General features: G+C 34.8%; 1 protein-coding gene across 1 annotated transcript in view; it reads left to right on the top strand.

Annotated features, from left to right (window-relative positions):
• The first annotated feature begins 4,098 nt into the window (after positions 1-4,098).
• LOC149418412 (limbic system-associated membrane protein-like) overlaps positions 4,099-13,315 on the top strand; it is a 185,557-nt gene continuing 176,340 nt past the window's right edge. Inside the window, exon 1 of the mRNA XM_089638480.1 lies at positions 4,099-4,660. The gene's annotated coding sequence lies outside the window, so the exon portion shown is untranslated. The remainder of the gene's footprint in view (positions 4,661-13,315) is intronic.

Genomic DNA, 13,315 nt, shown 5'->3' with positions numbered 1-13,315 from the left:
TTCAAGAAATTGTTCAAATAAAATATTTCATTTCTAAAAATTTCAGGTAAGATTTTATACATTTTGTAGTTACGATATTTTAATATTGATTTAAAAATAAAATTTCATTCTTAGAACATATAAACATTAACACGGAGTATCAAATAAAAATAAGTGTTCAATCTTAAAGATAAGTGAAACTGAACAAAATTGTTATGCACATTAATAACTAATGCACAGACAAATTGTGGCAAAATGAAGAATTCCATTATTAAAGACAAAACAATAAATATAATTTTATTGGGTTAAGTTCGTTTTAATCACAGTGTAGTTCCTGCAGCTGCATAATGTAAGCCAAGAGAGGCCTGGTCTGAATTAATTTTCATTACACTGCCGGTGAGCTGCTCTAAACCACTAAGCTACAACGGCATCAGAACGGTTGCGGCAATCAGATAGAATGAATCTACGGCATTCAGAAGGCTTTGACATTCTATATTATGTCCGGGCGGAAACAGATAGTTCATCTTGATCGTGCGCAACATCAAGCATAACATGAAAAAAGTATTTTGCCTTAAAAAAATATTTGGCATCTACGGTTCAACGGAGAAAATGTAAAATAAATGGTATATGCCAATTTTATGATAAAATATTAGTTATTCAGAATATATCGAGAGCACGTGTTCTTCTCCTAATAAATATCATGATGGAATGTGACAAAATCAGTGTGTGAATATCAATAACAATATTTGTATGAACACGTGTTCCGCCGTCCTAGGAAATCTGCCAAATTATTCGTTAAAGGCCTGCAGTCCCGTATTTAAAAGGAAAACGAATAATTTGACAAAGGTTTAAATATTTAACGGTATTTTATATTATTAAGTTTTCCCGTGCACAGTTCTGCCCATTGCTTAATGCGCCGGTAATTAAAGCGGACAAGCAATTCAACAAATTCGCTGTAAGATGTTTGCAGGGACTTCTTGTAAATCAAACATAACATCATTGAAGTGGTACTTACGGCAAGTTAGTGTTTGCTTAAAAGGTGCTGAACGGGTCTGTAGTACCGGGTAAGTAGTTAGTCGCTAGCCAGTACAGTAGCCCCGTGCTGCAGATAGTCTGTTGTCTTGCTCTAGTCAGCATTTTCCCGCTGCCGGCGATGTATTGAGAACAGGATAACGACCTCCGTATGCGGATAACATTAAGAAATGGGGTTTATTCATATAACAACCTGGAATTACTGTATTATACCAAAAGGCTGAAGGGTGACGGTGATCCGCAGAAGGAGTGGTGCGGAGAAAAAAGCTGACGCAGCCTTGACCCGAAACAACTCGACGTAAACGACGACCCCGATATTATACACTTTCGGAAAAGTTGTTATTGCACCCGCATAATAAACTCGTTTTGAAGTGGATCGTATTTGAGAAAGTAGAGTTGGAAAAAGCAATCAAATTTTACAATTTGGGAGGCGGGCATGGGCACCGCCCGCGCCACCCGGTAACTATTTATTGGTTAACCGACACCTCTTCCATAGGTCACCTCAAGTGGTTTGCTACGTTTGGTTACCAAGCAGGATTTGTCTAGGTCTTGGCGGCGGATGTGTCTACCCAACTACTGCGTTGTGGGCCGGATCAAAATAGACAGGTTGAGAGAGGCATATTTGGCCTCTTCACGTTTTATTCCTTCCCAGAACTGCCTCTGTTTCCTTTCTTTAAAAAAACACAGCGTCCCCTAAGTTGACATAGGCCCTGAGGGAAATTATTTTCCTGTTAACCTTTAAGTATCCTATTTTGTAGCTAATTTAAAAAAAACGCTCTTACCAAATTCGTTGGGAAAAATATTTTTATAGATAGTTGGGAATATTATTTTACGATTGTGATCCATTTTATTAAGCTGAGAGTTTTATAAGAGTTGCGATTTTGAGTTATTGGCGAGAACCCTCTTGCTCGCCTTTTCTTTATTTTAGATTGAGACTGAACTTCACCAGACCCCGGGGTTACTTTAGTATCTAAGATAAATTGGGTTGTATGGAGATTAAGAGTTTTTTGAATAAGAGGAAATAATTATCGTGATAGTGCAGTCCGGTAGTAGAGTCACAGTACAAAAGTCAGTCATTAATCCGATAGCTAATATGTTAAGTACAACAAAGAGACCTTCAGATAATGAAATTTTGGCGATAAATTTCAACAATTTAACCGAAGTTTTGCATGTCTTCTTGTTTCTTTCTTCGGAGTTCTTCGGAGCACTGTTTACTGAAGTACGTGTCAAACAAACACAGCATTATTTCCGTTACGCTGTGCTCCAAGTAATCCAATCCCTTCGACAAGATATTTCTAAGACGGATTAACTTCCCCATTTTTGCAAATAACGATAACCCAGTAAAAAAAACTGCTAAATAAAAAGACCTAAATCATAATTTATATCATTTAGTATAAAATATATATACCTCTTACGAAGAAATGTTTCGTTGAAACAATTAAGAACCTCTCACGCCTCTGGCATATTCTGTCGGATAGTAAGAATATTTCCGCTTATCCAATAAAAGCCAAATAAATAGAAAATTTTTAAACGTATTCAAAACTAAAAACTGTTTTTTAGAGGTGATGAAGTACGCGAAAAAAGACTAAAATTGATATTATTAGAAATAAGCGTGTAATTTAAGAATCGTATTTTTTTCAATGGATACATAAAAAAGTTTATAAAATCGCTCGATTATTCTAACTAAAATTACCGATGACAAAAAAAATAACACATAAATATTTTATTAGATAGGTAAGCATATTATAAATGTTTTTTCCATCTCGATTTTTTGTCGTCTCACGTAAAAATAGGTTTCATAATTTTTTTCATCAAATTGCGGTCGAAAACTTTGATATAATAAAGGTGTACATTTTATTTTTTCTATGGTTATCTTTAAGATTTGAATAAAAAGTGTGGGGTTTTCTCTTTAAAATACTGCTTAGAACATTTTTTTCACCATGACGGTAACGGAGACACAACTATTTCAGTGATAACTATATGAGTTAACTTACTTTTAATTCAAATAAGCACTCTTTTTTACATTACTTTTTTACACAGGGAAATTATTTTTCTCAGGGCTTTTGTCATATTTGGATTAACTGCGTGGATGGCCTTTTTAAGGAAAGGATCGAAAGGAAGATCAGGGAGAAAAAAGGTATGAGGGGAGTAAAGGACGTATTATTTATCTCTCCCGCTGCGGCGCAAGGCGATGGGTCCAGAGAGACCAGTTGGACATATCAAAGGGTCTAACGAACCATCATCTCCCGATCGGGCACATCTGGTGACCACAACCTCACCCGATGAATCCGGGCACCCCTGCTGAATCACAAAACGTATCGGACCAATTAGGGTGACCTATATCAGAGGTGTTGGCTATCCAATAAATAGTTCGTGGGTCGGCGGTACCTAAGCCCGCCACCCAAAAATACCTAAAAGGTTCAAATTTAAAAGCCGTATTTTAATATTTAATCGAATAGTTATATAATCAAATGAGATTTATTTTAACAGTGGACATTGTTCGCGTGAGTGTGAAAAATGTATAATGTTAATTAAACGCGTATTGTTTGGAGTTCCGCCACGGAATACCGTTCCTGATTCCTTCTACAAACAATCTTCGAGCGTCGTTTGTTTGTTTTTATTTTTGTTTCGTATTTTATATTAATTACAAGACAAGCAATTTGAAAATACCTGCTAAATGCTGGGAAAGTTTACTAATTATTTATGTAAACATTGTTCCATATTCAAATATTTTTTAATTGCTTGAAAACAAGCTTAATTTGAAAAAAAAAACCTCACTAACCGGATTTTCAATATCGGAAATTGCCTTTATCCCTAAATTGATTGTTTAAATTTGTAGCTGTACACACAATGAAGAAAATGCTATCGAATAATTAAATTTAATTTTAAATATAGATAGTGTTTATTAAGTCAGCACAGGAGGCCTACGAAAGTAACAATTATTACTTCTAGCGTCTCATCACACATCAATAAGTCGTAGCCGAAAAATCTCGGGAAATTCCGGAAAACTTCGGCACTGCTCGGCACCGACAGCCGCATCTGTGATGTGTAACCAGTCGTCGCTAGCCAGTGTGCTTAAAGCTTTCTATGACGCAGTACGACGTCGCAACAAGTTTGTGCATCATTTACATTCAACTAATTTAGCCAAATTAAGTGACCGGTTAAATAAATAAATAAGTGTTTACAAAAAAAAACTGATCTAAAATTAATCGGGACTCTACACTGGTGTTGCTAAATACAAAACGCTCTAACTTTCAAATAAGTTAAAGATTTTAAATTACTTAGTGATACTTTATCTAAGTGTTTGTTCGTACGGGTAGTTATGTCAATTAAAACTTTTCAAATCGAAGTAAATAAATAACACGGAAAACTTTCGTCGTAGAATTCAAATTATGATACAATTTCTCGTAGGCATTAAAGCTTTTCCGTGCAAAGACAATTATGAAAAAAAACTTACGACCAAGAATAACATTTGACAAGCTAATTATTAGTTAGTTGAACGTAACTTTGTGCTATCATTATTTCAATTGAATTGTTTGTGAAGTGATTATTTTTTTAATTAGTGTGGATATTTGGACAAAGTTCATTAATTTGGAATAAATTGTCAATCAACGAAACTGAAGCAACAACAATTAGCCCGAACTGATTAGTAAGTATTTGAAAAACATTGTATTTACTCGAAATAAGTTATATTACCCATAAATAAGTAATTAAACAGAATGGTACAGGGATAGTTACTTCGAGTAAAAAAATACTGGAAGTAATTGTCCCTGCAAAACTGACCATTACGCAAGCGGGCAGGCTATAAGGATATCGAAGCGTTTTTTAATTAATATTGTGGTCCATGGTTTGATGAGGTAGCAGGATTAAGGGGACTCCACCAACAACCAGTGGCAGCTCGTAACTTTTGAGTGTACTAGAATGCTAATATTACAAAAATGGCATCATTGATGTTATTGTAGCTGAAAACAAATTTTTATTTTTTTTGGAAAATTCGATTTTTTGTTTCGATTTTCAAGAAGTTTCAGTTTTACCGTGCGCAGCACGGATTTCTTGAAAATCTTCATACAAAAAATCGGATTGTCGAAAAAAAATCTTTTTCCGCTATAACAACATCAATAGTGTCATTCTTTATAATATTAGCACTCTAGAACACCCAAAAGTCACGAGCCGCCACTGCCAACAACTCAACGGCTGCAAAGCAAAGCAATCGTATCTCAAGCTAAACCTCCGGAAAACTGAGCCTGGCAGCGACATATAATATACTAATATTATGGCATAGATAATAATTTACGGATTAAAGCACAAGGCCTATATCTACATATAAGATATGTCCTTGTTACCCTAAGCCCCAAATTTTCTGTTTTCGATGGATTTCAAACCCTAAAACTTTGCATCCATCTATAATCATGGACAAATTCGTAGTCCATTCCTCTAAGGATGAGGACACAGGCTACGCGGTAAGTATCTGTCTGCGGTTCAGAACTTTATATAACCAATATAATTTACCTAAAACAAAAAATAATTTTATGTTTAAAATATAAAACCTGTGTATCACAAAATACTCTGCTATCATCTGACATTAGCAGCATTTTCTAGGAATATCCGATATTATGTTTAGTAAGTTTTTATTAAAGTATTCCTAATAATATATGAAAGAAATCATTGTAAATTTGGGCGAAGCCGAGTAGTAATAACATTTATATTCACAGAATTAAAAAATATTAAGAGCTTTTTGTATATTGTATATGCTTGCTATAATTCGCCCCAATTCGTTCGCTACTTTTGAGGACTTAGCAGGGATGTCCGGACTCATAGGGTGAGGTTTGTCTAGGTCTACGTCTGTCACCTACTGTGTGATGTGCCGGATTTAGAGACTGGTGAGAGAGATCTTTTTACCTCTCCAACAGGACTCTTTCCACCCATCGCTGTGTACCATAGTGGGTGGGATGAATGCAAATGTCCGTCACTCCTGGACACCAACCCTCAGATTCAACCAACCCCCAAATCCCTTCCCTTCTTTAACTCTTAAACCCTACCACTCTGGGAATGTAATTATTCCTACCACGGGGTACTGAAGTACCCCGCGCAAAAAAGATTAATAAAATAGAAGTTTTTGATATTTCTTTAAATATTATTTTTATTATGGCAAAGTAATATGAAAAGACAATAAAATTTATTAATAAAAACTAATAGACATATTTGCCTTTACATGAAGGACTGATTTTGTAAAAATGGTCAGCACAAATATGGCTGCGGCAAGTGTTACAGACAGATCAAGATTTAATGTCCTATGTTCGCGGACAAAAGCAGCAGCGACCAGGTTTGGGATTATCAGGGACCGGCCTATGATCTTCAAAATAAATATTCAAGACTGCACGTAAAGTTTCTCTGATATCCCGGGGTAAACTTTCCTATTGTAATTTTGCTCTCATATGAGGCTTTATGAGTGCCATTGACAAACTCTTAGAAATTCACGCCGCCTGGTGATTTTCTCTTTATCAATGTTAGTTGACAGCTTGAATAAGACCCAAGAGTTGACATCAACAGCATTTAGCAACCCGTAGAAGAGAAACATGGGCCACCTCCTCTTCCTTCCGTCTTCCTGGACGTCGAGTACTTCTTACAAAGATGGTTGAGCACATCCACTCCGCATTTGGTTTTATTATAGAAATGTATTATTTCTGGAAGGTACACTTCATTATCCTTGTCAGGGCTGTCATGCATGGTGGACAGCATAATTACAACTTTCTTTTTAGCTGACTTCAGAGGACAATACGACAAAAGTGTGAGAGGTCCGTCATAGGCAAATATTGATGTGCATCTCTCTCGATTTTTAGTGTCCAAGAAAACCGGAGGAATTTCTCGTTTATTTTTCATTACAGTTCCAACTAATGTTATCCCCTTTTCCAATAATTTCTTGACTGTGGGTATAGACGTGAACCAATTGTTAATTGTCATATCTCATTACACTGCATACACTGTCATTACATTCATAACACATTATTAGTCCATGAATGTCTCGTTATTGGGCGCAGGCCCTCCTTATCAATACTGTTACCTAACCATTATCACAAAATAAAGTAAATCATAAATAATGTGTAAAATTACCAGAGAGATGTCGAAAAACAACTTCAGTAATTCAAGTATAACTGGAAGGAAGAACTAACACTATTCCTACCACGGGGTACTGGGGTACCCCGGAACACCTGTGGACGCGACTACACTTGCCGGGCGGTCATGGCTTTCTGACGTACTTACGCGCCAATTATCGAGAGTAGATTAACTAGAGCGATTTTTGCAACAGTGCGATATTGTTAAAATTGTTGATATTTTAAACACCAGGGGGGTACTGCAGTACCCCAGGTAGGGTTTAAGAGTTAAGATCTTCGTTGTCTTTCTCTCCTTCCTTTCCTTAAAAAACCTTCCTGCAGCATCCTCAAATATGAAAAACTGGAGCATGTTTGGAACTAATGTTAAAAAAACTTTTATCTGGTACACAAATTTACAACACTGGTCCAGATGAATATTCTACAGTAAATAATAATTACTCAGTTTGGATATATTTATAGCGGAGCGAATCTAATCGAAAAATAGCAAAAAAATAATGACGGAACATTTTTCATTAAATTCCTCGATAAACGTGTTTTATTTACCCGTGAGCCTATTTATTCTAATAAAATAAATACTGCCTTGCCCACGCAAAAAGGTTTTTATGAATGGGTAATTCGTAGAAATGTTAGTGGACAGCCTAAGTACAGTGTGCGGCGGAACAAATTAAATAATATATCATCGGTAGTGTTTTCGGGTCATAAACCAGTCGGGTCTCGCTGCGTAGTATTCGCAATTTGACACATGCCCAAGTGAATGTTCGTCACTAATTAATTAAAATAACTCACGTCAGGGTGTGGTGACCTGACGCGCATCGGCGGCTCTCATTAGCAACATGAAGTCAGGTTTATTTACATGTCCTGGTCTAATAGAGTCGTGCCACCATAACGTCATAGCTTAGCAAGCCTATCTAGTTCTGTACACCAACACTATTTAACTAGAGGATTAGTACTAGATATTAATACTTTATTATTGCATTGTTTATTCGCTACAATTAGTCCAACCCTCGTTGTGGTTGTGGCGCGGCGGTCAGAGTTTTCCGGTCTGTTGATAACACGGTGGTCAATTGATGCAGGTTTGAGGTCAGGTTTTACATGCTAGACTCCCTACAGGATCCACATAAATCTCAAAACCATTATCACTAATTCCAAACTTAGACGAAATTAAATATGATAAGCAAGCCTTAAATGTGGTTTACACCACGCTAATCATTAAACCTATTTCATTCATTTTAATATTAGCATTAACGCTACTGGGTTTCCGTGAATGTTACTTATACTATGTTTGGCTAATACATGTCGAAGATGCTGAAGTTTTGTTTGATGTCAGACCAGAATGAGTTGTAATTGGGGTCAATGATGTTGGTTCTGCGGAGAAGCTTCCAACATGACCACTTCATCAACAGTTGTGTACCCTTAGTATGTTTTACAGCATGAGCTGTATAAAGAATGAAACAAGGAGTGTATTTCGAGATATAGTTGTGTGGTGGTCTATCCTCTTTGCACGCAAACAAGTGACAGCATGGTAACTTTTTGATTAAATGTTAATCATTCAGAATATATCGAAAACACGTACTTTTTCCTAATAGATATCATGACAGAATGCTATAATATAAGTATGTCAGTATCAATATTAGTATTTGTATGAACACGTGTTTCGCCGTCGTCATAAAACATTTAATTCTAACTGAGTATTTGTTAGGAACTCTGTCAATTCATTCGTTATAGGCCCGCAGTCCCTTTTTTAACAGGAAAACGAATAATTTGACCAATTTTTTAATAAAAGAACAGTATTTCGTATCACTAAGTTTTCTTCGTGCAACGGCGTGATTATTAATTATCTCCGTATAGTTTGCCTAGTCGTTATCAAATATCAAATACGCCAATCAAAAATCATAAATATGAATGTTAAAAAAAAAACAGGATATTTGATTTTAAGCTCAACCCATAAAATCATTCTCCCTCATGTATCCTTAAAATTTGTATAACAACCTGCAATTTTAATAAAATTGTTTAACCGTGTAATAACAACTTGCGAATCCTTATGCCGGAGAAATATGTTGTCTCCAATCAAATATCCAAAATATGAATGTTAAAGAAAAAGATTCTTGATTTTAAGCTCAGCCCGTAAAATTATTTCTCCTCATGTATCCTTAAAATTGAAAATAATAACTTGCAAATCCTGATACTGGAGATATATCTTGGGATTTGCATTGATAAACACTTATTAACGGTTGTCTCCAATCAAATATCCTAAATATTAATGTTAAAGAAAAAGATTCTTGATTTTAAGCTCAACCCGTAAAATCATTTCTCCTCATAATTTAATTAATTAATTTAATTTTTTTTAAAAGAAAGACAAACATTCCCGGGTTACGAATAACCCAACAATGTTTGAAAATCTCCTACTACCACCACAGAAAGCCGAAAATGTTGCTTGTGTTGTGATGGAGGACTTAGCCAGCCGAGGAATCGAACACGCGACGCTCGGGTGAGACCCAAGCGCTATGCCCACTCAACCACTGACCGGTCGAAATGTATCATGTATCCTTAAAATTGAAAATAATATCTTGCAAATCTGATACTGGTGAAATATCTTGGGATTTGCATTTATAAGCACTTAAATTTTAAACAGCATATTCAAGATATTAAAAATAAAATCACCCTCTCAATTAGCGTATTTAGCCGGATATCATATCTGTTACCAAATAAAATTAAAAAAACGGTCTATATTATAGCCTCCTACATTCACATTAAAACTACTCGATTGAAATCTGGGGAAACGCATATGAAACAAATATAAATGAACTACAGGTAACACAAAAAAATAATCAAAAAGCTATTTCTCTTCAAACATAGAACATCCACAAAAAAACGATATATAGAAACAAAACTGTTGGTATTAAGAAAACAATATGAATATAATACATTTCTCCTTAATTACAAAATAAATAATAAATTCATATATACAAATACAGAACTCATTTAAACGTTCCAAGTACACACGCACTTTACACGGCAACAAGATAAAATACATTTAAACTCCATACATAATCACTATGGCAAGCAATCCATTGGTTACTGGTTAATTGTATTCCAGACAAAATTAAAAATTAAAAAGTGTAGGTACATTTAAATTTTTTTTTTCATTTTTATGCTCAGTCAACAAAACACTGAAAGTGAATAAATGTAATTAAAAAATGTTTTTTTTTTAGTTATTTCTACTTAAATAAGTGAAAACGTAATTTTATTTTATCTGGAATAAAAAAAGGTTTATTTAACTCAGGCTCCAATGTGTCTCCGTGACGAAGTGTAATTAATTAATAAAACTGTATCAATACGTTTTACAGATCATAAAGTTCCGTCTAAATCTGGAAAACAAACATGCCTTAGTTTGTATGAGCTTCCAGTCTGAACTAATTCCTAGCGGCGGTGAGCGAATATCACCTGAGGGATTAATTAGGAGAGATACTTGCTAATAGTAACAGAAATATGATGCCAAATTTATTCCACTCTTGCGGTGGCATTCGCAGTTTCACTCGTCAGTGCAGTAGTTGTATTCCCTACTGTTTCGAAACCCAAGGGTTAAATAATTCTCGCACGGTGTACCAACAAGCAACATGCTCTGTACGAAGGTGACCTGATTATAATTCACATGGAACTGAATAGGTATATATCACATACGTAGAACGTAGGTACCGGGATCTTGTAAACTTGTACCTAGTTGGTATAGAATTATTATCAAGTTATGTAGATAATATTCTTCGATTTATTTTACATGCGTTTTAAGTTGATTGTTCATTGGATTGGTTTTTTGTATAATGGTAAGCTATTAATTACGAATTAAGAAGGTTGAAAATGTTCCAAACGACCCTATCTGGAAGTCTACCATTTTTTAAAAAGTTTTTATTCTAGATAAAAGAAAATTACATTTTCACTTATTTTACTAGAAATAACTAATACATTACACGTAAATACATTACATAAAAATATTATTCACTTTCAGTGTTTTTTATTGCATAAATGTGAACAATTTTTTTCAAATGTACCTACACTTTTTTCATTTTTAATTTTGTCTGGAAGGAAATAATATATGTTGCCCTCCTTGTAACCAATGGATTGCTCGCCATAGTGAGTATGTATGGTGTTTAAATGTATGTTATCGTGTTGCCGTGTAAAGTGCGTGTGTACTTGGGACGTTTTAATGAGTTCTGTATTTATATGTATGAGTTTATTATTTATTTTGTATTTAAGGAGAAATGTATAATATTCTTATTGTCTTCTAAATGTCAACAGTTTTGTTTCCATATATCGTTTTTTTGCGGACGTTCTAGGTGAAATAGCTTTTTAATTACTTTGTTTTGTATTACCTGTTGTTCATTTTAATATATTTCATATGCGTTTCCCCAGATTTCAATCAAGTTGTATAAATGTAAATGTAAGAGGCCATAATATAGATATTTTTAAATTGTATTTGGTAACAGATATATTTAAGGCGTCACAGAACTTTAGCAATGGAGGTTTGCTCGAGGCCCACATTTTAAATAATTCGGACGAATTCGTAACGATAATATAAATATTTTTATCTTTTAGAGCAATACCTACCGATGAAGTTATTTATATTTAAGATTAATAAAAACAGTACCTTACGATTCGAATATTTTAAGTAAAACAGTTTGAAAATTTTCTGATTATGTATTACATTTTTTAACGATAAAATTAGCGGTAAACACCATTATGCATTAGTAACTCCCCGAGATATTTCTTTAGAAACATCTGAGATTTTATTAATAAATTTTTGGTAAAAAATTCAAATAAATCCTACGGAAAGATGAACTTATTGCCGGCTAGAGCAAATTCGACCGTACGTCCGACCATTGCGCCGGGCCGCGCGCCGAATATTATTTTTACACGACTTCATCACGTAAGTCGTTAAGATTCCCGCTTTATTTTAGAAATTTGCTACAGCAAATTCAACAGCAGGTCTTCCAAAACACAAGGCCGAGCGTCGCATATTTATGTGCACGACTTCTGCACTTACGTCATTACGATTCCCACTTTATTTTAAGGTATTGCCTCGCCAAAGTGATCCTTTGCAAAAGACGCCAACCGAGTATACGTACGTAGGTAGGGCAGTGTCTTGGCGAGGTGCCTTATGGCTGATTTGATTGGATGCCTGTATCCATGACCCGAATAAATAATCCTTAATATGAGTCAAAGAATACACGAAAATCTTTCTGTCGCCGCGCATACAAATGAGCCTCCATCGATTCGTGATCATATGTTAAATGGTAAATACAAATAATAATGATACTGAAGCCAGGCACGCAACTACTCAACCCCCATTCTCTCATGTACCTACCAGCCGACCCGGCGTACCTTGTCGGCGTCTAACGTATCATAACGTGATTTATTTAATTTCCTGAAATGTATTCACCCATTTTAGAAATTGATTAAATTCTAGGCAATTGTTCTACAGTCTTCTACGTGAAACCGCTTCCTCTGAATCCTACTAATTCATTTCACTTCCTGTGACCATCTCCGGGTGAACTTTTCCTAATGCAAACATAATTTATTCAACCCTTTTAAGGTTTGTTTTACCTACCTACATATTATTATTATTTGTGAAATAACATCCCATTTCTTACCTGAAAACCACTTTGCTACGAAACGTAATTTGAGACTTTGAAACAAGGCTTTCGATAAAACTTTTACATTTTAGAAGCAATTTTTGTCACCAACTCTAAACTCATAAAAACTTAAGAAGTAACTCAATCATTTTTATGATTATTTTTTGTTCGCAAAGTGCGAACGATACTCGTTCCGACCGGTAATCAAAACGCGATAAAGCCTTAATTTGATACAGTCATGTAAGAGACCCAATTAATTTACCACTTCTTGTAAATAACAGAGCTATAAAATAAATTACTCACTTTTGGGATGTCACTTAATGGCCAACTTTTATACGCCTCGTGAAATATTTACGCTGTTAAAAATTTACGTGCTTTTTGCGACGAAGGCTCGTGGAGACATGCGTGGTTTTGTGGCATGAGTAATACAAGGCTGGTTTTTTAAATGACTTTTTTAAATGAACTTACCATGAATCACATGTATGGTGATACATTGGTAACACATATTCAAATACTTTATCGCAAAACAAAACAATATATTCTTTGCAATTTCAAGCTGACATT

This window comes from Hesperophylax consimilis, chromosome 13 (assembly GCF_061612785.1).
Source record: "Hesperophylax consimilis isolate HC1 chromosome 13, BYU_Hcon_1.0, whole genome shotgun sequence".
Lineage (NCBI taxonomy): Eukaryota > Metazoa > Arthropoda > Insecta > Trichoptera > Limnephilidae > Hesperophylax > Hesperophylax consimilis.
Note: the sequence above shows the minus strand (reverse complement) of the source record. Positions and strands in the feature narration are given on the sequence as shown.